Raw genomic sequence first — 26,552 nt, 5'->3', positions numbered from 1 at the left:
AAGCAATGCACCCTAACAATAAGTACCTAAGTGCAGCAGATGTCCATTCAGGGCAGGAAGCGTGGAGATCGGTAATGGGAGAGGTTGAGGTGGGTGGTTTCTCAAAGTTCAATTCCTACTGCAAGTTCCTACAAGAAAATTGGATTCCAGATGTCAGTAAGAATGCAGTTTTACTCCTATACTGATGTGCTGGCGTTCCTTTGATTTCCTGAGCTAACGTGTCTGCCAGGTTCTGCCACAGCCTGGGGAAAAAGGACCGAAAAGGACTGGAGGAAAATTGTAATGTGCTCTCTTTCCTGCATGATCCCCAGTTGGACAGAGATGGGAGTGTGTGTGTGTGGTGTGTGTGTGGTGTGTGGTGTATGTGTCTCTCTGTGTGTGCAATGTATGTAGTGTGTGTAATGTGTGTGTAATGTATGTAGTGTGTGTAATGTGTGTGTGTGTGTGTGTGTGTGTATAATGGTGTGTTCCTGTAATACCCTTCCTCACTACTGGCTTTAACATGTCTGTAGTCTCAACTATGCCTTTCCAAAGAAAAGAAGAAAGGATTAAGGGATTCTGTGCAGAAAGTTGCAGTCTGGCACTTGGTATTCTTTGAATTTGGATTCTTGGAATATTGTGTCAATATTTTAATTTTTTTCTGAAGATTTCTATCTTTTTTTAATAATGGGTGCATTATATTTTAGGCGTGTGCTTCCATAAATTATTCTTGGCATTTCCATGCTCTTGTCAAAACAAATATTAAGATAAACCATTTTGTGAACTTATAATGGTATTTCTGTCCCAGAAGAATCAATTCTAGGCTATAATGAGGGGGGAGCTCTGTGCTGAACACAATTAATTGTAGGTATTCAGATAATACTCGTCTGTCTTATTTTTATAATTTCTGTGTATGCATCTGTGCTTTTAACATATCCAAAGTAGAAGAATCTCTTTACAGCATCCTTAAAAAACAAAATAGTTTCTGTAGGTGGATTTTTAAAACACTTCTTTTAAGACTTTTAAAAAATCTTTAAAAAGTTTAGGGAGCTAGAAAATGTTTTTGGCCATATTTTTTGCTTCTTACAAATTTCTCTTTACCAGGCATTGGAACTTGATATAAAATTGCTTGTGTTTAGAAGTAAATATTTGCTTTCTTGAGTTAAAATTTCTTCAGCTACTGTAGTTTTCTTTTATACTTGTTATTTAAGAAAGAAGTTTACTAAACGTTTCTTCAAGTTAACATTTAGCACCTGTAAAGGAGAAATTCCTCCATTTAAAGAATTTGTAGGTTTCCCTGGCCAGGTGGCTCAGGTCATCCCCTGCACCAAAAGGTTGCCAGTTTGATCCCCCATCAGGATATGTATGAGAGGCAACCAATAATTTTTTTTCTTTCCCCGCCTCCCCTTTTCTCTCTCCCTCTTTTTCTTCATCTCTGTAAAAGGAAATTAGTAAACATATCCTCAAGTGAGGATTAAAAAAAGGAATGTGCACATTAAACACACACACACACAAACACACACACACACACACACACACACACACACACACACACACGTAGAGCTGAGTAGGTTTTCAAATACATTATTTAGTGATTTTATTTAAAAACTCTTTCTTTGTTGTTCATATATTTGCCCTACTTCACTATAAGGTTATCATATCTCTGTCCCTGGTGTGAGGATTCCATTGAAGGGCTTTCTTACACTCTCTCTGAGATGGGAACCCCGGGGTAGGCTGTGGTTATAGTGTAACTCTAGGGGAAATCCTTTGGTGGGAACAACAGGAAGTTATGCCAACAGGTTGGGCAAAGCCAGTTGGCCAAGTCATTAACTGTGTCCCCATGTAACTGGCTCTGTGTCTTCAGGCGTATCTTGGGGACAGTGCAAGTTAAGGCTGCTTGTAGGTTTTGAAAAATTTTGTTAGCCTTTACTAAAATCAGAAGATCTCAGAAAGACATTCCTCTTATAGAACTTGTCAATTGACTTGAGGGCCCTGGCCAGTGTGGCTCAGTTGGTTAGAATATCACCCAATACACTGAAAGGTCATGAGTTTGATTTTCTATCAGGGCACATTCCTGGTTGTGGTTTGATCCCTGTTCCAGGTGCATACTGGAAATAACTGATTGTGTTCTCTCTCTGTCTCTCTCTCTTTCTTTCTCTCTGTCTCTCTCTCTCTTGCTAAAATCAATGGACATAACCTTGGGTGGGGATGAAAAAGAAAGAAAGAAAGAAATTGCAAAGGTAAAAATGTGACAAATAGTTACAGAGTAAAAATGAAGACATCGAAATGACCTGGTGGTTTATGATGTCTGTGTACTTCCTGTCATCTCTGACATTTACCTTAAAGACAAGGAAAGATAACCAGCTAAAGCCATTGCTATAAGTGGTGAAAATATGTCCAAGCAAAAGTCTTTCTTGGAAATGCTGAAATGTTTAGTGAGGAGAAATTAAAATGTTGAATCTCAAAGCTCATTAAAATAAATTTTAAATCATAGCCTTAATTTTAAAAGTTATTCTTTGGCCGAAACCGGTTTGGCTCAGTGGATAGGGCGTTGGTCTATGGACTGAAAGGTCCCAGGTTCGATTCCGGTCAAGGGCATGTACCTTGGTTGCGGGCACATCCCCAGTGGGGGATGTGCAAGAGGCAGCTGATCAATGATTCTCTCTCATTGATGTTTCTAACTCTTTATCCCTCTCTCTTCCTCTCTGTAAAAAAAAAAACAACAATAAAAGTTATTCTTTGTATTCAATTCTTTATAAATAACAAACTCCTGTGAGGGAAAAGAACTACAGGAGCTTTAGCCCTGTTTTTTTTGTTTGTTTGTTTGTTTTTGTTTTGTTTTGTTTTTTTACAGGAAGTTACCAAAATTGTTCTTCAAATAATGGTTTCAGGAAGAAGCTTTATTATTATCCATGCAACAAAATTATTTCATTGTTTTAATGTTTTTGCTTTTGAAAAAAAATCATGTTTTAGAACTATGAAGGATTTTAGTTTGAAGTCACAGATTTCCAGCTCTGCTGGCCACTTAGTATTTGACCTTAGTTACTCAACCTTTTTGAATTGTAGACTCTGTTGTTATAAGTCATATGGTTGTAAAGGCATTTGATATTTACAAGTGAAGAAATGATTAATTAAATTTACAAAGTGATAACAAACTACAGTACCTTTAAGATAAGTAATTAAAAACAAGTTCCAACTAGCTGTTGTGAGTGATGCCGCATAGGGGACATAATTCTTTCATAATTCTGTGACTCATAAATAGTCTGCAGGGCATTCAGAATGAAAGTATTGCTGGTTCATTCTAGGACACAATCTGCACGCTAAGATTTTAGATAGGAAATGTGAAAATTATAATAAAATTTTAATTCAAAATTCTTATATTTTCAATTGTATATTATTTTACTATATCAGTCTCTTCTACTATATATACACAAATTCTAACTGAACTTACTATTGGTTCACAAAACTATACAGACTTTAAGTGAAGTCAACCAAACATCATCTGCACAGTGCATCATGCTACCATTGGCCAAAGCAGAGTCTCTTACCCCTCCTTTTGCCCACCCCCTCCTCACTTCTCAATTTTAAAATATCATGTTTAATTTTAAGGACATAAGTGATTTCTGGCTACTGTAGATGAAGTACTTCTCAAAATGAGATCTTGAGTTAATATGAGAAGAAATTATACGGTTTCATTTTGGAATCAAAACTTTATTATAATGTTTTATTGTAATATAGCTGTTAACAGTGTAGCTCTTGCTATGTGTCCGGTACTCTATGTATATCAACCCTTCAAAGCAAGATTGAGTTTGAGTATTATCTGTATTTTACATACGCTGATGCTGAGGCCCAGAAAAATCATTTTCCTCCCAAATCACTCAGTTCTGCAGAGATGAAATTAGTTGAATTAAACTTGAACAGCTGAACTGGTTTGGCTCAGTGGATAGAGCATCGGCCTGCAGACTGAATGGTCCCAGGTTCGATTCTGGTCAAGGGCATATACCTTGGTTGTGGGCACATCCCCAGTAGGGGGTGTGCAGGAGGCAGCTGATCGGTGTTTCTCTCTCATCAATGTTTCTAGCTCTCTATCCCTCTCTCTTCCTCTCTGTAAAAAAAAAATCAATAAAATATATTTAAAAAAATAAAACTTGAATCTAGGTGTGACTAACCCATTATCCTGTGTTCTTTCAGCATTACCTCCCTTTGGGCTAAAAGTCACACTCCCATTTATTACTTTACCCTACATATACATCAAAGCTACAACAATAAATGCTCAATGATTGTACAAAATAGTGGTTAGTTATCAAAAGGATAGGAACAGATCCCTTTCAGGGCATGAAATCTCAGTTTATTTGCTTACATATGTGGCTTATATGAATGCAGACATCTTTTTTCCTGATAAAAATATGTGTATGGATAGGAGAAATATACAGTATGTCTGATGCAGAGTATGTTTTAAGGAAGACTGACATAAAAGCAAAGCCATCAAGATAATTTCATTTTCAACCATCCAAAGAAAAGGGCATGAAAGGCTTGAGATCTGAAGAGAAAGAGCAAGTCAGAAATCTATTAAGGTTTAGTTCAAGAAGAGCCAGCTGGAAATGATGGTTTGCAGCCTCAAGTCACTAAGCAACAGAGAAGCGAACTGCTTGGTAACCAGAGCTGGCCTGACTCACAGGCTGACTGCTAATGACCGGGTGGCTAGATAGGAGGACCAAAGCCCATCTTACCTCAAAACAATCTTCTGTTCGTCTGCCAGCCTTTTACCAACCCCTTCATTATGGAATAGCCTCTTTGACAAGATATCTGCTTTTAGAAGAGAAATATCTCTGGGATCAGGAGTAAATGCTATCTGCCTTCTATAAAATGCCATTTCTGAGATGATTGTTTTTTGGTGTGTGTGTGTTGGGGGGTTTCAAAGCATCATAAATAAAATGTAAGGTTTAACAAGAGGGGGGGAAATGAAAACATTGCGATTAATGGCTTGGATTTTTGATTTTCCTTAACAAATATGTACAGGGCCAAATTGTCTGATTTCACATGGTGATATTTGCCTTTTTTTTTTTTTTGACACTTTTTATCTTATGATCTTTTCAATTCCATGCTTATGTTTTGACTGTTTAGAAGGACTGTAACTTCCTAAAAAGTAGCAAACTCCACATGCACCCCTCTTTGTATTCACAAGTGCCGCCTATATAATATACACTTAATAAAAATGCGTTGTTTGATTGAGAAACATACCATCCATTGCTGTGCTTCTTATGCTGAACACCTGGGGAGATTCAGACTCTCTCAGCCTAGAAGTCCAGGTGGTGTGGTATTTGATTGCCACTGTAGAAAGAAATTTTAAAGTTAGTGATTAATCATTTATGTGGACTTTGTCACCATGGCTCGTGTGTGTGTGTGTGTGTGTGTGTGTGTGCTGGGTTTACAGACAGTAGATTAGTATAATTTGCCTCTACTATACTTTAGTATATCTCAATGAACCCATATGTGATAGTGACACTAATTTATTAAATATATGTATTTTAATAATATTTAGTTTATACTTGAAAATAACTTAGACCTGGAAAACATATTTAAGTACATTTATGATTCTTAGGAAATTACTATCTTGTTAAACTCCAATGACTAATTCTTATCTCTTAGAATTCATAGTGGTTAAATTATACACCAAGAACTATGCTTATACAAGGAATGCCAAGATTTTATGGGGGGGGGAAACAACAATTAAAAAAAAACACACACAAGAAAAACACCCTCCATAGTTTCCTTTTTAGGATGACAGTTTGAAGGAATTTGAACTGGCAGAAAGTAAGCACCACGTCTCTAAAACAGATCTTCAGAATAACTAAAATTGAATAATAGAAAACCTTTTTGAAGAGATTTTACATATAAATGTTATTTTAATGTAAATATTTTGTCCAAAGTTCAATCTATATCCATTTTTACTTCATGGTGATTTCAGACCAACCAATTTTCTTTCCATTACCCTTTTGAGCTAGCCCTCTGATCAAATTAGCTATTATTAAAATAAAGGGACTTCCTCTGAAAATTGTTATTAGTGGAGTACATGTTTTTCTTTTTAAACTTTTTATGCAGCTGACTTCACATTTATATTTATAAATGGTGCGTGTGTATTGTTGACCTTTTGAAGCAAGCCATTTTCTGACTAATAAGGTTACCTGGATTATCATTTCTGCTTGTTTACCTTCTTTAGGTTTATCGTATTTATTTTCCTTCACTTTATTCCGTGCAGCGTGATTTCTTTTATGGCTTTCTATTGAGAGAGTGCCAAACAGAAAAGGGTATGATTTATGGCAGTAATAACTAAAACATATATGAATGGGAGGCTGATGACGCACGAGGCAGAATGCGTGGCTCACCTCTGAATAGAGCCTGGCTTCCCTTGGTAAAGCCCTCGCATTGATAACAATAGCTGTGTCATTAATAGCGTGATCACTCCTGGGCCACCTTCCCAGTGTAAGGTGCCTGTGTGGATCGCTTGAACTATTTTACATTTAATACTTTTTGGGTTTACGTTTTTTATTTAAAGGCCCATATGTTTAAAAATATGGCTTTATTGTATATCCTACTTTAAATGGAAAACCCATGTTATTTATAATACCTAGAAGATAATTTTAAAATACAATTTAAGGCTAAATAGAGGCAAGCTAGATACTGTGACCTGCGAAGGACTCTAAGCCTGAGGTCTGTGTTCTCTCTCTGTTTAAAATGGCAGTTGGCAAGTACTCCAGAGATGTAAAAGACCAATTAAGTCTTTTTTTCTTTTTTCTTTTCTTAAGGGAATAAGAGCGACTCAGAGGGTTTGGGATAGAAAATAACCTTCTCATTATTTAATTTAATATTTAAAAATTCAGTGACCCACATCACATGCTTAATGTTATGTTGTTGCAGCGTCAGACCATTTAATATATCAACCCAGAGAAGCCTGATTCACTGTTATTTTCAATGTTGGAAGGATATTAGTTCTTGTAATGATTTTGGGAATTATAATTGCTCAGTTGAAGGTAAGCACTCTGAACTTGGGTTGCACGATTCTATTTCTAAGCAGAAAGTGAGGTAGAAGCACCCTGTTTTAGCACCACCCCATACTTATTAATTTCCTACCTGGTACTGCACAGATGCCAAGAAGCATAGAACTGTTCGTGGGAAATACTGTACATGCTAATGGCAGCTTCCACGTTCTACTTGGAAACAACACAAATATGGGACATTGTTCCAAAGTGTAGGATCTCTGTGTAAGTGAGTGAAAGCTGAGGTAGGCGAGGAATCCATTGTTTCTAAAACTCTGTAATCTTATGGAAGTATTTCATTCTAGACTAGAACACCCACACAGGACAGGCTACATAATTTTCATAGCCTGGGGTCAGATGGAGATGCAGGATTATTCCTTAAAAAGAATATTGAGAATTTCCTAACAACAGCAGAGCATCTAACCCAGCACTGAGCCCTTCTGCGAGGGAAGGGGAGGGAGGTCCCAGGCAGTTGCTCAGCTCCCAGGAAGCCAGCCTCACCCGCCACAGTAAAATCCACATTTGTATGCAGTTCTATAAGGGATCCTATAGCTGTCTTCTTTCTCAGAGGGAACTACTTGATTCATCACCTCTTATTCTGTCAACAGAGACTCCAGAAAAGTCCTATATGCATTGGTGTAAAAATGAAAGTTTCAATAAAAGTCAGCAGCATACCAACTGTAAATGAAGGAAAAACGTTATCTTAGAAAACCATCTTGAGGGTTTTCTTTACAAATGAGCAAGTGCTTACGGAAATTAAAAGCAGCATTCCCTTTGCATTTAAAGCCACTTACCCGCTGCATTCAGTATTAGCAATGACAATACAGCATTAGCATTTGATATTGGTGCTCACCTCTTCCTTCCTGAATCTATCTCATTCACTGGCTTAACTCCTATTTTTGTAAGATCTCTTTTCCTCTTCCATTGACTTTGTTTCCAAAATGCACCCAGTCCAGAGTTCTATAATTAGTCCTTTGACCTTACTGAAGTATGCCCCCTGTCCCATCAGCCTGGCTTCTGCTCCAGCTTCACCTATTAGCTCCATTTAGCAAAATCCAACTGTTCCACCTGGCTTGACTTCCATATGCCTCTCTGGACATTTCTTCTTGGGAAATCTACTCTACCCTTAGAAATAATGTGCAAAACTGAGCTCACTGTTTCCCCATTTCTGGTTTTTCTGTCTGTTCTTGAAACATGATTTCCCAGTGAGCCAGCCTGAATCATCGTTGACTTCTGCTTTACCCTACCTCTGCACAGGGAGAGATTATTTCATTGAATATATCTTGCTTTTCTGTCCTTTCCCAATGCTGTCATCAATTTTAGCACTTAGCCTTACGTGTAGACTATTTCAATTAACACAGGAACTTGTTCATGTGCCGCAATCTGTCCCTTCCCCTGGAGAATGTCTACTTAGGCTATCTCACCAATTATCCCAAAGTTCTGCTTTTGTTGCCCACTCTCTGGGGCAGGGATGAGCAAATTTATTTCTATATAGGGCCAGATAGTAAACATTTTAGGGTTTGTGAACGCTGAGGTATCTTTGGCAGCTACTCAATTCTGCAGTTATAGTGAAAAAGTAATCCTAAGATATGTAAAGGGTCATGCATGTGCTCAATAAAACCTTATTTACAAAAAAGGATAGGAGGCTGAATTTGTTCCACTGGCCATCGTTTGCCAATTGCTGGTTTACAGAATAAAGTTTGTACTCCACAACCTGGCACCTAAGTCTCTCTCATCAGTTCTAAACCTATCTCCACAACCTGATCCAGTGTTTTTCCTGTGATTACTTCACCATCTTTCATTCTGGAGCTGCATCAAAGCAGGGTTTCTCAAGCCTAATACTCCCAGGGCTGTTGTGTGGATTATAGGATATGAAGAGCATCCCTGGCTACTGCCCAGTAGTTATCAGTAATATTCACCCTGTTGCAAAATCCAAAATGTTTCCAAATTGTTAAGTGTTTCCTGTGGGGCCAAAATTGTCCCTCATTCAGAACCACTGATCTAGAGGGTAAGTTGTGTGGAGAGAGGAACCGGTTCCTTCTCATTCACTATTTTATCTCTAGCACCTACCACAGTTCAGTGATATAGAAAGAGGTCCAGAAACAGACCACCTGGTCCAACTTTGCTATTCACTTTTAGGGGAGTGAGAGATCTTAGGTTTAGGTGTTGGGTGTTATTTAAACTTCACAGGCCACTATTAAATTTATTTGTAAAATGTAACTATTATTCACACATGCTTCCTAGAATTATTAAAAAGTTCAAATGATATACGTCATAAAGAAAACCTTTGGAAGGGATAAAGTACTAATAAAGTATACTGTAAAAATTGAATTGGCGGAACACAGGTTGTTCTGAACCTATTGAAATATAGGAGTTTAATTCTCTTCACATATTGTAATTACTCTGTGCAAATTACTGTATGGGATGCTATTGTCTTCGCCTAGAGTTATGATTGGATGGAGCATAGACTGTGATTACTAAAATAACCATTGCCATAATTGCAAAAGTGATGTGAATTTATAGGAAATAGAGATTATTTCTGATTGTGGGAATCGCTCAAGATTGAGATGGAATATGGCAGGTACTATGCACAAAGAAGGGCCTGAGCACTTCCTTAGGTTACCTTATTCAATATTTACTGCAACTTAGTTAGGTGTAGACTTCATTTTCATACGTTACAAAGTTCACAGCGGGCCTTATAAAGAGATTTGATATAAACATAGTGCACAGATGATTTCAGAAGGAATAAAATGGAGTGAAGAATGAAAAGAGAGGACATGGCAAGAGATGAGTCCTTTTTCACCAATGGGACACCATGAACAAGTTTTGGGACTACATGGGGTTTAGATGAGTTTTCAGTATAGCAAGTATCTCCAAGGAGGTACTCCCATAAAGGTAGGCTAGAATCAGGTTTTGAAGGTAAACTAAGATTCTAATTTTCTCTCTCTCTCTCTCTCTCTCTCTCTCTCTCTCTCTCTCTCTCTCTCTCTCTCACACACACACACACACACACACCAGGGGTTTATATGCTTAAATGAAATACCATCCATTTTATTTTTCTTAACAATTTCACTGCAAGTAAAAAAAAGTGACATCTAGTTGTATTTCTAGTTGAATCAGTGTTAACCTCACTGGTGCCACTTATGTTCCAATGCATGGAACAGAGACATTTATGTGAGGTGTGTGCCTGCCTTTTTAGTAAATTACATGGGAATGTAATGCTTAGAACACATATACCATTTTGCTCTGAAGGTAATTTTTCTATTTCAAGACTGGTTGACCAGGATAGGAGTCAAGAGCTAAATATCTCTATTATCCTTTCATTCATTCAAAAAATAATTTGAGTGTCTATCTCTATCTGGTGATGTAGCATGGAGCATATATTCTAATGGGGGAGAAGACAATGTGAAAATAAACATCCCAGTGGGTCAGAGAATGACAAGTACAGTAAAGAAGAATAAAGCAGGGTGAGAGGATAGAGAATTTTATATAAGCTCTTTGGTGAGGACTCTCTGGAGGTGACATTTGAGTAGAGATCTGAAGGAGGTGACTGCGTGACTATATGACTAAATGGGAGAGCATTTCAGGCAGGAATAACAAATTCAACGGCCATGAGGGAGGATGTGATTGGTGTGTTTGAGGGAGGAGAATGTTATAGAAAATGAGGTCAGAAACATAAAAAGGGGTCAGTATTTTTGAAGCTGTAGTAAGCAATTTGTGGTGCTTTTTGTTATTACTATTTATATTGAAAGGAAAAAGGTAACAGTGTAGGTGTCTGCTTCAGGGATATACACATGGTCTGACTTAATTTGAGGGATAATCATTTAAGCTTTTTTGTAGAAAATATGGATGTGGAGGAAAGATGAAAATTAGGAGGCCAGTTAATAGGCTGTTGTAATAGGTGATTCAGAGTAGAATAATAAAAGGAGAGGTGGGAAAAAAAAATCACAGTTCTCCCTGGAGACAGCAGAGAAAAATAAAAAAGACTTTATTTCTCCTTTAGGGGCTGTGGTACCAAGATGTGGAAGGCAGAATAGTTACCACTTCAGAGAATTGAAGTCAATCAGAATGCTCAATGGGCAGACAGTAGTGTTAGAGCAAGAACATGCAGGAAACAGAGCAGAGGACAGAGGTTGAGAATACAAGGTGTTTTACTTATGACCAGCTATGGAGTGATTAGAAATCACAATGGAGAGATTACATGCTGGGGCGGGGGGGGGGGGGGGGGGGGGGGGGAGGGAGGTTGGGGACATTAGTCAGACTAGGGCAGTGGTCTGCAAACTCATTAGTCAACAGAGTCAAATATCAATAGTACAACGACTGAAATTTCTTTTGAGAGCCAAATTTTTAAAACTTGAACTTCTAACACCACTTCTTCAAAATAGACTCACCCAGGCTGAAAACCAACTTCTGCGCATGGGCCACGAAGTTTCAATCCAACTGTATGTGCGCGCCCGTATGTGGTATTTTGTGGAAGAGCCACACTCAAGGGTCAAAGAGCCGCATGTGGCTCCCAAGCCACAGTTTGCTGACCACTGGACTAGGGGATTTACAGACTGGGGCTGAGAATCTGGGTGTTTCATGGTTCTTGCGCAATAATTATATGTCAAAAATAAGAATCTCATTTGAGGCTATGCAGTTAGAGAAACACAGCTCTTTGATTAGAGAATGGTCATTCTCTTGGGTCTGTCTGTTTTAATTCATTCCAGTCCTGTCAATTTACCTGCAGTGCATTTGTAGTTATGCAGAAGAGGCAATGGGAATTAGGTTGGCCAGATCTGTCCAATAGTCTTCACTACAACATTTCTGTCTGATAAAGCTATGTTCTTCCCACCTCTTATCATAAATTCATGTTCCAGGGATGAGAGATGTGGTGAAAGATGCAGAAAGGTGATTGGGAAATTGCTAGTATCCAGATATATGGCCCTGGGACAGATTTTTCTAACATTAAATTACCCTACTTTTCTTGCATTGGGTAAAAATCCTTTTCTTAAGCAAGGTGTTAAAACTAGACATTTTTAAAATTTTATTAAATTTATTTGGGTGACATTAGTTAATTAAATGCAATAGGTTTCAAATGTACAGTTCTATAACATATCACCTTTATATCATTGTGTGTTTTTGGTGGTGAACACACAATGTAAAACTAGATATTGAAGAACTGAAACATATTTTTGAAAAAATATATGTTGTACTTGCTAAAATAGCTCATACACATAGTTATTACAATGATACTGCTTTTATTAAATAAATTGGCCTTACATGTAGACATAAAATGTCTTTGATGATAGCAAGGCTATGCAACACTTTAATGTTCACACAGGAATGTATTCCTAATCATAATTGTGAACCAAACAAATATGCAATTGGTAGAACATAGCTTTCTCTTGGGAGTTTGCTTTGTTGGTTTATATTGCCAGTTTGGAATCTCTATTATGTGAGCTAACTGGCTGTGATTAGGATATAGAATCTTTCCTTAGGAGTGCGCCCTGCAAACCCGCAAAGCAACATGTGCAAACTTTTTTTTTCCTTTTTTTCTTTTTCTTTTTTTTCCCTGAGGGAAAGGGCGAGCCCTGACACCCTTTAACCTGTCAGGATTATGTAACTCTCGCTGTGACTGAGTGGTTGGCTTTTCTTCAAGAAATGCTCCTGGTATGTGTTTTATGTTCTGACAGAGCTGCGGCTTTGCCGATCAGCACGTCACCTCCTGTGAATACGTGGGCATGCTTTTGTGCCTTTGCTCTTGTAGCCTGGGAAGCATATTTCAACACACCGTCCGGCATTGGCCGGGACATGCCTGTCACTCCCAGCTGACTCTGATGACGCTCTTGCCCACGTAGATTTACATCAACACAGTTCTTCAGCGGAAAAAGCTCGTTCGGAGGAGACAGGGTGGCCCGTTTCAAAGAGGAAGAGCTTCAATTTGAAGAGGATTGTATTTTAAGGGAAGCAGTATAAAAAATACCCTGTCAACCAAATCCTTCACGGAGTATAACATTATAAATAGCATCACTCACGATCTCCCCCTCCCCCAAACTGTATGTAACTCTAACTTCTGGCTTATGCTGAAAAGAGAACTGCTCTATTGCAGACTTTGCTTCTCAGTATGCTAGACAAACAGGCATGTCTTGCTGCCTCTGCTTTCCCTATCTGCATCATCCTAATTCTGTGTTCATTAAAGAAAGTATAAGATTGTCAGAGCTGAGGAGATGCAGTATAATGAGACAGCATTGCTTTTTTCTGCTCACAATTCATTTTGGCATTTCAGTGGGTAAATAGATCTTACTCTTAGTGTGAAACCTCTTGGTGTATGTCCACATTGTTTTTTTTTTTTTTTTTTTTTTTTTACTCATCCTCACTATCCTAATAAATGTTTGGAATGGCCATATTACTCAGTTGTGTGAGTTTGTAGACAGGAAGCCAGACACTAAAAAATAAAACCTGTTACCATAGCTATTTAGAAAAAAAAATACAAAACTCTCTTTGCTGTACAAAAGAAAGCTCAATATTAGCTGCACATAGCACGTGATTACTTTTATTGTGGCTCTATACTACAATACTTGCCCTTCATTTTTGTCTATAATAAGTCTTTACAATAATGGATACAACTGAATGGGTTGTAATTTTATTCCTGTCTCATGACAACCAGCAGGATTTTCAGTGACACATGCTTTGAACTTTCTGCTTTTAAAACTCTTAAGCAGGGCAGCTTTAGACAGCTTTGTCTCAGATGATTTTATAATCCTAATAGACCTCGTCATGAGTTCTATATTTATGCTTGTTTAGACACATCAAAGTCAAGCTTTCTACCAGGGGTCACTTGGAAAGTTAAGGCCATCAACTTGTTGTGGTAGCCATTGGGTTACTGTCATGCCTCGCAATAACGATGGCTGACCTTATAAACTGATCAGATGTTCTAGGCTACAATATAGAAATATTTTTAAAATGCTCTGCAATGTTTTTTCTCCTGCTGTGTTTTTTTCATAATTATTATGGCAAGATATATCACTACTTTGAAGAGATGAGTTTTCAGGCTGATCAGGTGATAGGATTGGTTGGAATCTGAATAAGCATGAAGGAGAATCACAAAAGGAACAATTGGCAGTGCTTTTCAGACCTTGTCCATGAGAGAAGAACTCTTGGTTAATAGAACACTAAACATTTAAATTGCGTTAATAATCTTACTAATAGCCTTTTATGTATCTGTCTAACTATCTGTCTAATCTGTCATCTATTTATCTGTATCTTTTGTTCTAGTTTCATGTTCACCAAGCAATCTTACGATTATTGTCTTCATTGTTATAGAAGACTTTCTACTGTGAAGGAAAAGTGCTGGGTTAGATGGTCAAAGCATTATACTCTGTGCAATGATTGCAGCACTCAGTGTAAAGAGAGTAATGGCATTTGAATTCCATTTAGCAGTTCCTTGAGTGTGTCTGATATGGGTTTGTTCCTGAGAGATGAAGATGCTCTTATGTGCTGAGAGATTCCAGTTTCTGAGTCTATAAAACAAAGGGCCAGATTCTAATCCTGTTAATTTCTCCAAGGTATCACCAGCCTTCAAGGCCTTTTGGGAGACAATCTGCTAACCTTGCCTGGTGGAACTCCTCCCCACTGTCATGCCCTGAATATTTTCATTAGAAACCATGGTGGCTCTAATATACAATTTAAAGCTATAATGACATTAAGAATGATGAAAAAGGTCCTTGTTTCATTTCCGTAATCCCATTTATGAATGTTTGGTAAGACAATTGTGACTTAGGCTTTGAAATTTATTTTCTAGTAATAAAATAAAGCACAGGATATGGTAGGTAATTTTTTTTCTCTGGTAGTTTGTTGTCTTAAAGAACTTGATCAACCATTCTAGGAAACATGTTCAGTACTCAGAGGCCTTTTGTGGGATTTTTCTGGACTCTTTTCTTTCTCCTTCTCAGATGTAGTAGCATAGAGGACACCCTGAAATATTTCAGCTTCTACCCCCCCCATCCCCCGCCCAAAGTTGTATCTTTCAGGGAGTTTTACTTTTTAATAAGGGTTTTTGAAGACAGCAAAGTCTTTGTGACTCAAGTGCGTGGATTTCAAGTTGTAGAATTACAGATTTCTAGGACAGAGTTCAGATCAACCGCATTAACAATTGTGACAATCTTAAAAAAATGGATTATTTCCTGTAATCACTCTGCACCAAAGTGATGTCTTTTCAATATTTAAGTGCCATGGTGACATGTTGACTATTAAGACTATTACAAAAACATATGACCAGAGGGGAAGGGAGGTGGGAAGGTAGAAGAGGGTATAGTGGTATAGAAAATGGTGATGGAAGAAGACTTAACTTGGGTTGTAAACACATAATACAGTACACAGATTATATATTATAAGTGTACATCTGAAACCTATATAATTAAAATATATATTTTTACTGATTTTTTTGAGAAGAGAAAGGTGGGGAGTAGGGGGAAAGAAAGAGAGATACATTGATGTGAGAGTGAAACATTGATCCAGCTGCCTCCTGTATGCCCCTTACCTGGAATTGAGTTCACAACCTGGGCATGTGCCTTGACCTGGAATTAAACTGGCAATCTTTCACTGCATATGACAATGCCCAACCAACTGGTATTATCAACCAGTCTTAAAACCTATATAATTTTATTAAATAATGTCACCCCAATAAATTAAATAAAAATAAATAAATAAATAAAATATATGAGAGGAATAATGTAAAAGTGAGAGTCAGTGTTGAAACATTTGTTTTCAGACAAATGTCCTCTAGAGAGAGTCATCTGAATTAGTTTCCTAGTGCTGCTGTCACCATAAATTATCACAAAGTTTGTGGCTTAAGACAACAGGAATTTATTTGCTCAAAATTCTGAAGTCTAAGTCCCAAATCAAGGTGTTGGCTATATTCTCTACAGAGGCTTTAGGGGAGACTGTTCCATTTCTTATGTAGCTTCCAGTGGTTGCTGGCTTCCTTGGCTTGCGGCTACATCCCCTCAGTCTTTGCCTCCATTTTCACATGCCTTTTCCTCTGTGTCACTCTTTCTGTGTGTCTCTTTTAAGGATGCTGGTGATTGGATTTAGGATTCATCCAGATAATCTAGGATAATTTCCTCATTTCAAGTTCCTTAATTATATCTACAAAAATTATTTTCCCAAATAAGGTAGTGTTCACAATATCTGGAGTTGAGAATTCAGACATATCCTTTTTGGTATCACCATTCTGCCCATCACAATGTCTAAAGATATGCCTTCTTCTTGTGAGAGTCCCTGAAAAAGCCACCCAGATAACATGCGGTCTAGGCCATGCCCATGTTGGTAATACTTTCTGACCATACCAACAGCTCTTGAGGATTCCAGCTTGAATAGTTAAGGCAATAAGGATTCTTGGGAAAAGAATGCAAAAACTTCAAGTAGACAATTGCAATACTCACTGGATGTGCAGTTATACTATGTCAGTGTTTCTTCCTGAAGACTCCAAAAGGGATGAGAAAAAGAGAAATGGGGCAACATTATTTTGCATCCAGTATATATAGAGCTCTCTTAAGAGAGGGAAGAAGAAAAACTGCAGCCATAAAAGTTCAGAAAGAAGAGTAATGGGTGTTTTTCTAAATTTTTTAAAAGGAATGTTTGGTTTGTTCTCAGTGACTAAAATTAGCATTTTAAAACATAAATGTGATATACGTTTATGGTAAAAATCCTTATAAAATATAATGGTGTGGAAATCTCCTTATGCCCTTCCTCATCCCTCAGCTTTCTATTTGCTCATTTGCTCTGACAAGGGTTCCTACTCTTAACACTGTATGGGATAGCATCTCAAAAATATATTGTGAATATTCAAGTCAATACAATAAAAATATTGATAACATTGACTAAGTAATTTTTATATATTAAACACAATGGTAGGTATTTTCAGTGGTTACTACATTTAATTCTCAATACTAATCAGTGAAATCATTGTTCCAAAGATATAGTAACTTTAAATATTAAAAGATATTGGCAAATTTGCTTCCAAAGTTTTATTATTTTACACACCTATAAATAGTGTGTTTGGAGGACCTATTAACTTCTCATTATCACTCTCACAATCACTGGATATGATCTATTTTTATTTTTCATCACTTTATGTGTAAAATATAACATTATTTTACAATACTATTCAGATTTATGAATGAACTCAGTATCTTTGAATTATTTGCCATTTCTTTTATTGTTTGTTTTTATTTTTCAAATATATTTTTATTGATTTTAGGGAAGGAGAGGGAGAGAGAGAGAAACATCAATGATAAAGAATCATTGATCAGATAGAAACATCAATGATAAAAAAGAATCATTGATCGATTGCCTCCTGCTTGCCCCACTCTGGGGATCAAGCCCACAACCCAGACATGTGCTCTGACTGGGAATTTAACCATGACTTCCTGGTTCAGAGGTTGATGCTCAACTACTGAGCCACAGGGCGAGGCTAAAATTTTTTAAATATAGCAAGATTTAGCAAACCTTCCTGCATGTGCTGCTTTTATGCCATTTTTAAAAAAATACATTTTTATTAATTTCAGAGAGAGAAAGGAAGAGGGAAAGAGAGAGAAACATCAATGATAAGAGAGAATCATTGACTAGCTGACTCCTGCTTGCCCCCTACTGGAGATCAAGCCCACAACCCCGGTCTGTGCCCTTGACCGGAATCCAACCTGGGACCCTTCAGTCTGCAGCCCGACGCTCTATCCACTGAGCCACCAGGTAGGGCTTATGCCATATTTAAGGAGTGTGATCCCATTTTAAAATTATTAACTTATTTTTCACCTTTTATCCTTCTAATATTTCTTTTTTATATTTAATATTTGGTCCATGTGTCATTTGTTTTGATATGAGGAATAAGGAAAGGGTCCATCCAGCTTATTTGGCCAGTGGGAACTTCAATTTATAGGATATTAACTGATCATATACTAACTCATAAGGTTTGAAAATTTCAAGTAGGCTTTCTTATTGAGTGCCACATTGATCACACCTACTACTGTAAGGATTATACTGAGTGCAATGGTAACTTGTTAGAGTTTGTTTGCACTACTTTAAGTGGTAAATTTCAGGTCTTAATACAGCTTAAATACTTGGAAAATAGGTTTAAAACACTTTATTGTTTTTTATTTTCTTTCATAATATTAACTATATTTCCCAATAATATTCCTTTTTAAGGGAGTAAACAAAGAGAAATGTACTTAGTGATATGAGAGGCCAGTGTGAAAGAATGACTTTTACCTTTACATTATGGGATGATTCTTCTTTCAAAGTGGAATGATCACAGTTTCTCCATAAAGAGAAAAGTTATCTATTTCAGGACATTTATTTAAATGTGTTTCTTAGACTAAACTGAGTATTTCTGGCAGCCCCAGACCTGGTAGGAAGATTTAAAACTATTGTACCTATGAGGAGTAAGATAAAAGGATTGGAGTTCTGGAATGGGGTTGTTTGAGGCCTGGCTTTACTATAAATTGTCTGTGAGATTGAGTAAATTTCCTAATTCCTTTGAGCATGGTTTTCTAATTCGCTAAATGGGGTTAAACACCATGTAAGAAAAGTTTTAGAAGGTTGTTTAAGTGACTAAACATGACCATTTGTAGAATAAACTTTACACACTATTACATGTGTATAAATGCTAAAAAAGATGATAGTGATCATTGTTATCAGTAACAGAAATGATAATTATGGTGAAAGAAGTTCCTGCTGGTATAACACACCTTCTTTCATGCAGTCCATCCCAATGCAATATGCATTCTGGAGACAGCCTGGCTAGTCTTCTAATCTCTATGTTATATAAAAACCATTAAAATTATTAATTCATTTGAAGCATTAAAACCCAAAAGATTACCAGTAAACCATTAAACTTAGATGACATACTGTTAGAAATATTTTCTCAAGTCAGCTTTTTATTCTCCTAGTCTCCTCTTTATTCCACCCACTGTGGAGGTTTTATTGCTGCTTAGAGAATATAATTTTAGGTCGCTTGAAAGGAAAGAACCTGGTTATCTCAAGATGGTTCTTTTGGGGGGTGTAATTAGTCACTTTTATGTGATTCTTTCATCTTTAAATTAAAAGTTCCTTCTGTCCTGTAACATATAAGAAGGAAAGCAGGTTCTGTGAAAATATATGAAATGTAAAACTAATATCCAACAGAAATTTCTCAAGCCATAACTCATTGTTCTCTCTCCATGAACTGTAACACTCAAACACCAAAATGTCCATAGTAAGTTACAGTTATTAAGAACTCCTGTTAGGAAAATCCGTTGACATTTTATGCTTTTAAATAGTAAATGCAGGAATTTCTTTAAGGAGAGCTTATTGCTTGGACTTTGGATTAGAGAGAGAGAGAGAATGTCAGCTGCCTAGAGACTTAGAGAAAAGAGGGCCTTAGAGAAATCATCTTGAGTTTTGACTCGATGATAAAACCAAGGTCCAGGGTGGTACAGAAAAGTGCCAAAGGCTGCACATTAGGTCGAGGTGAGACCTAGAATACAGTGTAATTGATGCAGTTCCGTGTTCTGTGTAGCCAGACCCAGAGCCTTTGAGTTTGGGGATAACAGGGAAGTAGAAAGAACTTGTCATTTATTCAACATCTCTGCTCAGTGGCCACTTGTTTTATTTGTTTTTCTTAACTTTTTATTTATTTTTCTCTTGTTTGGGCCCTGGATTTGGAATGCATGCCAAATATTGCCTTACACTAAGTGCCTTGAAGGCAAGAAGTAATTACAAAGCAATGAATGAACACTTCAATGTAATGTAAATCTAGAGACCTTTGTTGTTCCTCCTCTGCCTATAGCCACTGAGTGATCTCAGGCAATTTGCTTAAAATCTCACTGGCTTCAATGTCTCTGGATCTATTTTGTTCAACAGATTCTTTTGTTTGTTAGATTCCACATATGAGTGAGATCATAGGATACTTGTCTTTCTCTGACTGGCTTATTTTGCTTAACATAATACTGATGGAACAAACTATGGAATCTCAGAGGGAAGCAGGGGAGGATGGGTGAGTGGGAAGAGATGTACCAAAGACCTGGTATGCATATATGCATAATCCATGGACACAGACAAAAGGGTGATGAAGGTCTGGGGTGGGGCGGTAGGGGGCCAGGCCGAAATAGGTCAAGGGGAACAAAGGGGACATATATAATATTTTCAACAATAAAGATTTCTAAAAATATAAAAAATAAATAGATTCTCATTGGCTTAATTTTTGCAAATATAAAAGGTGGGTGTTGAGTTGTTTCTGAAGTCCTTTACAATAATAATAAATGCTGTGCTTTTTTCCATCCTAACTGAATAATTCCATATATTGCTGAAGCAGCAATAGTTGCTTGCTTCTTAGCTACCAATTTTATATTCCCCTAAAATTGGAAGAAGAAAAAAAAAAGGAAATTCCTAATTTAATTCTGCTATTGTATTTGTTTCTATTTTTATCCGGGCATCTCTATCTCATAGATTCCATAGCCTCATGCGATTTTTTTTTATTCAAAGAATTGAGTAATGGTAAAAAGGAAGGAAAACCTCTTACATCTAAATTCCACACAATTGTGCCACTACTTATTATTTCCGTCCAAGTTATAAATGGGTCAGAAATCTAAAAGTTTACAAGAACTGCCTATTTTTATAAAATATACTGAAGACAATACTTATAAAATAATTTCTCATCCTTTCCCCATGCTTTCAATTTTAGATTGAAAATCCCATTAGGAAGAATAAATAGATGAATATTTAGGTAAATACATGGGCATAGACTTATTGTCATTACTGAAAATAGTGTACATATATGGACACTTCAAAACAAGGAATAAATGATAGAGGTGTATGTATTTGGAAGGTCCAGACTAATAATTTTCTGTACTTAACAAAACAAAAGGGCAATAGATGTTAAGGTACTAAATAATTTATGGATTAATTCATTATTCAGTTTCAGGACACCAACAGTAATATAGTATTTCCTACTTTTATAAACAAGTCATGTAGACAAATTCTCTAGAGATGAACTAATTCTTGTTCTTAAGGGTGCATAAAGAGGAAATATTTACAATGCAGTTGCATGGTGCCAGAATAACTAGAATTAAAACCTTCACCATCCAATGAGATGTTTGGAATTGATTAAGTTAATGTTTTAAAAATGGTAAAGCAGGATTAAAATTCATTTTTTAAAATTATTTTATATTTTCCTATATTATTCCATAAACTTCCATAATATAAATTTATATTTCTATTCTTTATTGAACCATATTTTTAGCATTGAAATTTAAGTGCTTACTGATCGTAAAATAAATGTTTGAAGATCAGTCGTGAGTTGTTGCTTTAGCATGGATTCTTAGAAATGCAATGCATAGAATTTAAAGATTTTAAGAAACTTTCTGAATGACTCTTTAGAAACTGTTAATATTAGTGGGCTAGCAGTATATTTATTGCACTGTCATCTTTCTTAATTATTCCAAGTGGTGAGTATTTTACATAAAATAAAGAATTTCCAGAATTAATAGGTTAAATAATATCTAATATTTTCAATTGATTAATATAGAGGCTTACAATTTTTTTTTTTTTATTAACTCTATTCACAAAATCTGCATCCAGGGTTTGGGTTCTAAATTATTCAGCTAATATCTTGAAATACTATTAAACAAATGCTAAGATGTTACAATGAGGGAATCTTTTTTTTTTAAGTCAGAGATAATAGAATTCTTCAAAATATTAAACTTGGATATTAAACAGGCTTTGCAAAAAAAAATTATATATTTTATTAAGATGACATACCATGCATTTTTTTTACTAAACTATATTTCAGATAGAATGTGTTTAGTTTTTCTAAGAACAAAAAGCAAACATAATGTAGAATAGCTATAATAAAATCAAAACTTTATAATAAAAAACTTTATAAACTAAACTAAAAAGCAAAAGACCTGAGAACAGTTGTTTCAAATAAAACAATCAAATTTTTTTTCACATAAATACAGTTAGTAAAGTTAATTTTAAACATAAAACAATGTTGTTTCCTTAATTTCTAATTGCTGTGGGGAAAAGTCCACAACCCAACATAATTATATTCGCTTTGCATTAGGCATATATTATATTTTAAACTTTCATTAACAGATATATTTTGATTACCAAAGTAATAGTTCTGTATGTATTGTTTGAAGACGGTAGAAAGTGCAGAGAAACAGCTTTGAAATTTTTAAAAATTAAAGACCTGGGCAGGTTACTTAACTTCTCTGTCATTGTCGACATCTGTGTAATGAAGGAGTTAACCCATAATTCCTTAGCACTCTAATATATCACAGTATTGTAAAAAACAGCTTTATAAATCTAAGAAAATGATAAAAATATTTCATTAAATTTAATACATTTCACAATATGGCAAAGCATACTGTTAGTCTATCTATAATATTTCAAATCTATATAACTAAAAGCCTAAGTGACCGAATGACTAAATGACCCAATGACAGGTCGACCAGTTGCTAAGATGTATACTGACCATCAGGGAGCATTCGCTCAATGCAGGAGCTGCCCCCTGGTGGTCAGTGCACCCCCGCAGCCAACCTCCCATGGCTGGCCCCCCCACCATCAGCTCCAATCTGGGGGGCCAGCTGGACAACCTCCAGCAGTCCCCTACCCCCTTGCTGACCCACCTCCCCCAGTCCTTCCCCTTGACAGAGTACAAATTCCCTCTGTTCTTCCTTCCAGCCGGACAACCTCCTGTAGTGTCCGTGTCGTGTCCCTCCCCCCACCTCCCCGCCCCTGCTCCCCACAACTAGCCAGCCTCCCAATCAATCCCAATTGCGAGTCAGGCTGAAGAACCCCACCCAAGCATGAAGAACCCCACTGGGCCTCTAGTATTTAGATAAAGACTAAAAATGACACCAACTTTATATATTTTTAAATGCATATATTTAAAAACATTTTTTGAAAAAATATATATCAAATTATATATTTCAAGTGGCTTGTTATTGACCCAGTGTTTAACTCATTATTTGGGTTTTGTCATTTTTATGACAAATTTTATGAATACTGATTTATGTTCTCAGTATTCCTCATAAAAATATGTAATTTTTCTCTTTTGCAATGCCTGTCCATGTTTAATGTTTTTGAAAGGTTATGTTGTTCCTGACTTAAAAAAATAGAGATTCTCCTCATTGTAACATCTTAGAATTTGTTTCATAGTTTTTCAAGATATTAACTAAGTAATTGAGAACCCAAACTCTGGGGTACAGGCTTTCTGAACAGAGTTAGTAGAAAACAAAATATTTCAGTTACCTTCCCTGACATTAGTGTTTATACCTTTATATTCATCTCAAAGTCTAATCTCCTAGTCTGTTAGTGTTCCCAGATTCACAGCGTTAAGATTTATGTTTCTTTAATTGCAACATCACTCTATGATGCATAAATGTGATTCTGTACTCCACTATTCCATTGGCATTCAAATGAATAACCTCTTTCACATAACTTTTCAGGAAACAGGGCATATTGAAAGGTATTACCTTTACACAAATATCCTTTGGGCAAGGGATAAATATGAGGTTTTCTGTGTAGAAGGAGCTCAAAACCTCAATATAGGATTAATGGGGTTTAAGGGATTTTATGAGCACGGTGCTTATGAAAGTATGCAGTTTCTGTTAAGGAGTTCGTCCATACACATGACCGTGGAGCACATCATGGGGCATGCTCTTGCTGGGAATCTGTGAAGCCAGTTGCAGATTCAATCATAGTCATTGCTGACTGGAACTCTACAAATTTTGGAATGTGATTAGATTAGCTACCTCATGTTAATCTCTGGGTCCACTGCAGAGAATTTTATTCATCTCATCTTCACATTACTCCCAAACTCTTTCTCTCTTTTTCCACCCTGTGAGTTTAGCTGAGACTTTTCTTTAAAAAAGAAAGATAGGAAGAAGTGGGAGAGAGAGGGTGGCAAAGAGAAGGGAAAGAGAGAACTGGCATAACCCATGAAATGGCAATGAATTAACATGTGGAATTATCTTAATATTTGTACTTACTTTTTGAGAGTTATCGAGAAGATGTCTGATTAAAAAAATGGACTTTACTTTGTTTATGAGTTATTTGATTTTTTTTTACATTTCCAATTTCTAAAGCTTCTAGGAGACCAGAGCAGGCAAAATTGAAATATCTTGCTTTCCTTCTTGGGCTGCCTCAGAATCGCAGCACTTGTTAATATTGTCAGCTTGAAGGAACTTATTTTTTTATTGTATATTTTCAGAATAAGTAGATGTAATGAGGTAGAACAGTTGTATAATTTACAGCTTGTATAGAATTTTCTGTTACATTTGTGAAAAGCCCAAAGTCCGATAGCATGTAGGAAGTATTCCATTAGAGTCTGTTACTGTGAATACAGGATACTATATTTTGTCCCATTTGTTCTTTTCTTAACTTTAAACCAAGGTTTGAGCATAATTTTAGGGGAAAAAAAGAAGAGATTTTAAATGAAATCAGTACCAAGGCAGGAAATACATGATTTGAAGATTACAGCATTGCCTCTGCCTACTCCTAGTAGAATATTTTTTCCACCAGACCATGAAATGGAACAGAGTTTCAGATTATTTATTTCACTAGGTAAAAGTTTACAATTCCATAAACTCTGATTGTGAAAATTCATAAAAATCCCCACCTTAAATTAAAACAAATTTAATCCTTAACTCATTAACTCAAAACTCAAGTTTATTTTTTCTATAATGCCGTATTTTCTGGCGTATAAGACAACACTGTAAAAAGCCTGCTCAGATTGACCAGAGTCAGAGAGGCGGTCTATTAAAAAAAGAACTGGTGTTGCCTCGGAAGTGGGGGGTAGTATTATACAGTGAATATAGGCCTAAACCTATGTTTTAATTGTAAAATTAGGTGGTCGTCTTATATGTCCGGTCATCTTGTGGTTTTTTATCATAATCTCAGCATTTAAAAATTGATAAAATTGGTACTTTACATTTTATGTGCTAAATATTCAGTCATAAAGTTAAATGTTTAAGAAATTAAGGACTATAAATGGGGATGAAAGAAAGAGGAAAGGTCGGATAGTAATGATGGCATCTTTCCACTCAGAAGACAAATTTCATAGCTGGGGATAAATAATCTGACATTTCCATTTTGGGGCCCTTGATAAAATGGTAGCTGAAATCAGACTTAACAGGTAATCAAAGTTAAAGTAAAATTTCAGCTTTGTTTCAACATAGTATGTCACACCCTTCTGCATGTAATCATAGAAAGAAGCAGAAATAAATCTAACCCTGAAATGTTTTAGTTCTCTGTGGAAAGGCATTGAAACTGATTATACTACATCTCATCAATTTATTCTTCTCTCACCTAAGATTCACTATCTTCTCAAAGAAATTTAAACTCAATGAGTTCTTTAAAATTCTAGCTCAATTCTACCTGCCCAGGGTTTTCTCTCTTTTTTGCATAGATTCCCCTCAGTAGTATTACTTTCTGAGATTTCATTGACCTTTGATTTAGTACTTCCCTATGCAAGATATCAACCCTTATCAAAACGTATCCCTGAGGCCTTAGCCAAACATTACTTTAAACTCTAGTTACTTATCTTCTAATGTGGGATTGACCTTTCCATTCTATAAAGAACTATTATTTTCTCCTTAAGGAGCTTACCACAGGAAAAGAAGGACAGTGTCCCATCCATCTTGAAGTCTCCATTGGGCTATTTCTAATGCATTCTCTTATACAGAACCTCACTTGTGTTTACAGGCCGAATAAATCACTAAGTGGATACCATCAGTGGCTACATAGAATTGATTTATCTCAGTCAAATCTGTATAAAAAGATACTTAATAAATGTTAAATGTTGTGAATCCTCAATTATTCATGTGTATGCTATTCACATAATAGCTGTGATATGAGTATTTTTTAAAATTCTTTATTCTTTAAAGTATTACATGAGTGTGATATGACTTTAAAGGTCATATTTACATAATGCACAGTTCTGCCTGATGAAGCAAGTTGACAGTAAGTAGGTTCTTACTTTGTGACTATCCAACAGAAATTAGAAGTGAAACCTCTATAAAACAATTTTATTATTTAATGACCCCCAATTTCCCCTTTACCATCTTAGTCACAAGGCAGGATTTTGCTTTTAGCTGCTTTGCCTAAATCTGAAAGCTGGTACTAATCATTCCTAGCATTTAATAGGGGGATAAGGAAAAAGCTAATCAGGAGATTAAAATCCTAAAGGTCAGGAGTTTCCATTCCCCTTTCAATCAGATCTTCATAGTGGAGTTTTGTTAATTTGTGAATTAAGTTGTTCAATTAGTCCAGAAAACTTTCTGATAAAAACATAGTTCTTTTGGTAGGGGCAAATTCTGCTTCTTTGTTCTTCTCTATCTCTCTTTCTCTCTCTCCCCGCTGACATTCTGAAATATGCAGTGCAATTTTAACAATTAATAAAATCATGAAAGTATGCCTTTCCCTGAGGATATTAGCATAGATTACAATACAGGATGCCAGAGAAGGATGGATTAATTGATGGGTTTATTTTTAAGCCTCACCAAAAGTCACATA

General features: G+C 36.2%; 1 protein-coding gene across 4 annotated transcripts in view; it reads left to right on the top strand.

Moving 5' to 3' along the window:
• The window catches only part of PDE4D (phosphodiesterase 4D), a 1,149,946-nt gene that overhangs the window by 538,184 nt on the left and 585,210 nt on the right, over positions 1-26,552 (top strand). The gene's annotated exons all lie outside the window — the stretch shown is intronic.

Source organism: Pipistrellus kuhlii, unplaced genomic scaffold, assembly GCF_014108245.1.
Source record: "Pipistrellus kuhlii isolate mPipKuh1 unplaced genomic scaffold, mPipKuh1.p scaffold_m20_p_4, whole genome shotgun sequence".
Taxonomy (NCBI): domain Eukaryota; kingdom Metazoa; phylum Chordata; class Mammalia; order Chiroptera; family Vespertilionidae; genus Pipistrellus; species Pipistrellus kuhlii.
This window is presented reverse-complemented; position numbering and strand designations above follow the sequence as displayed.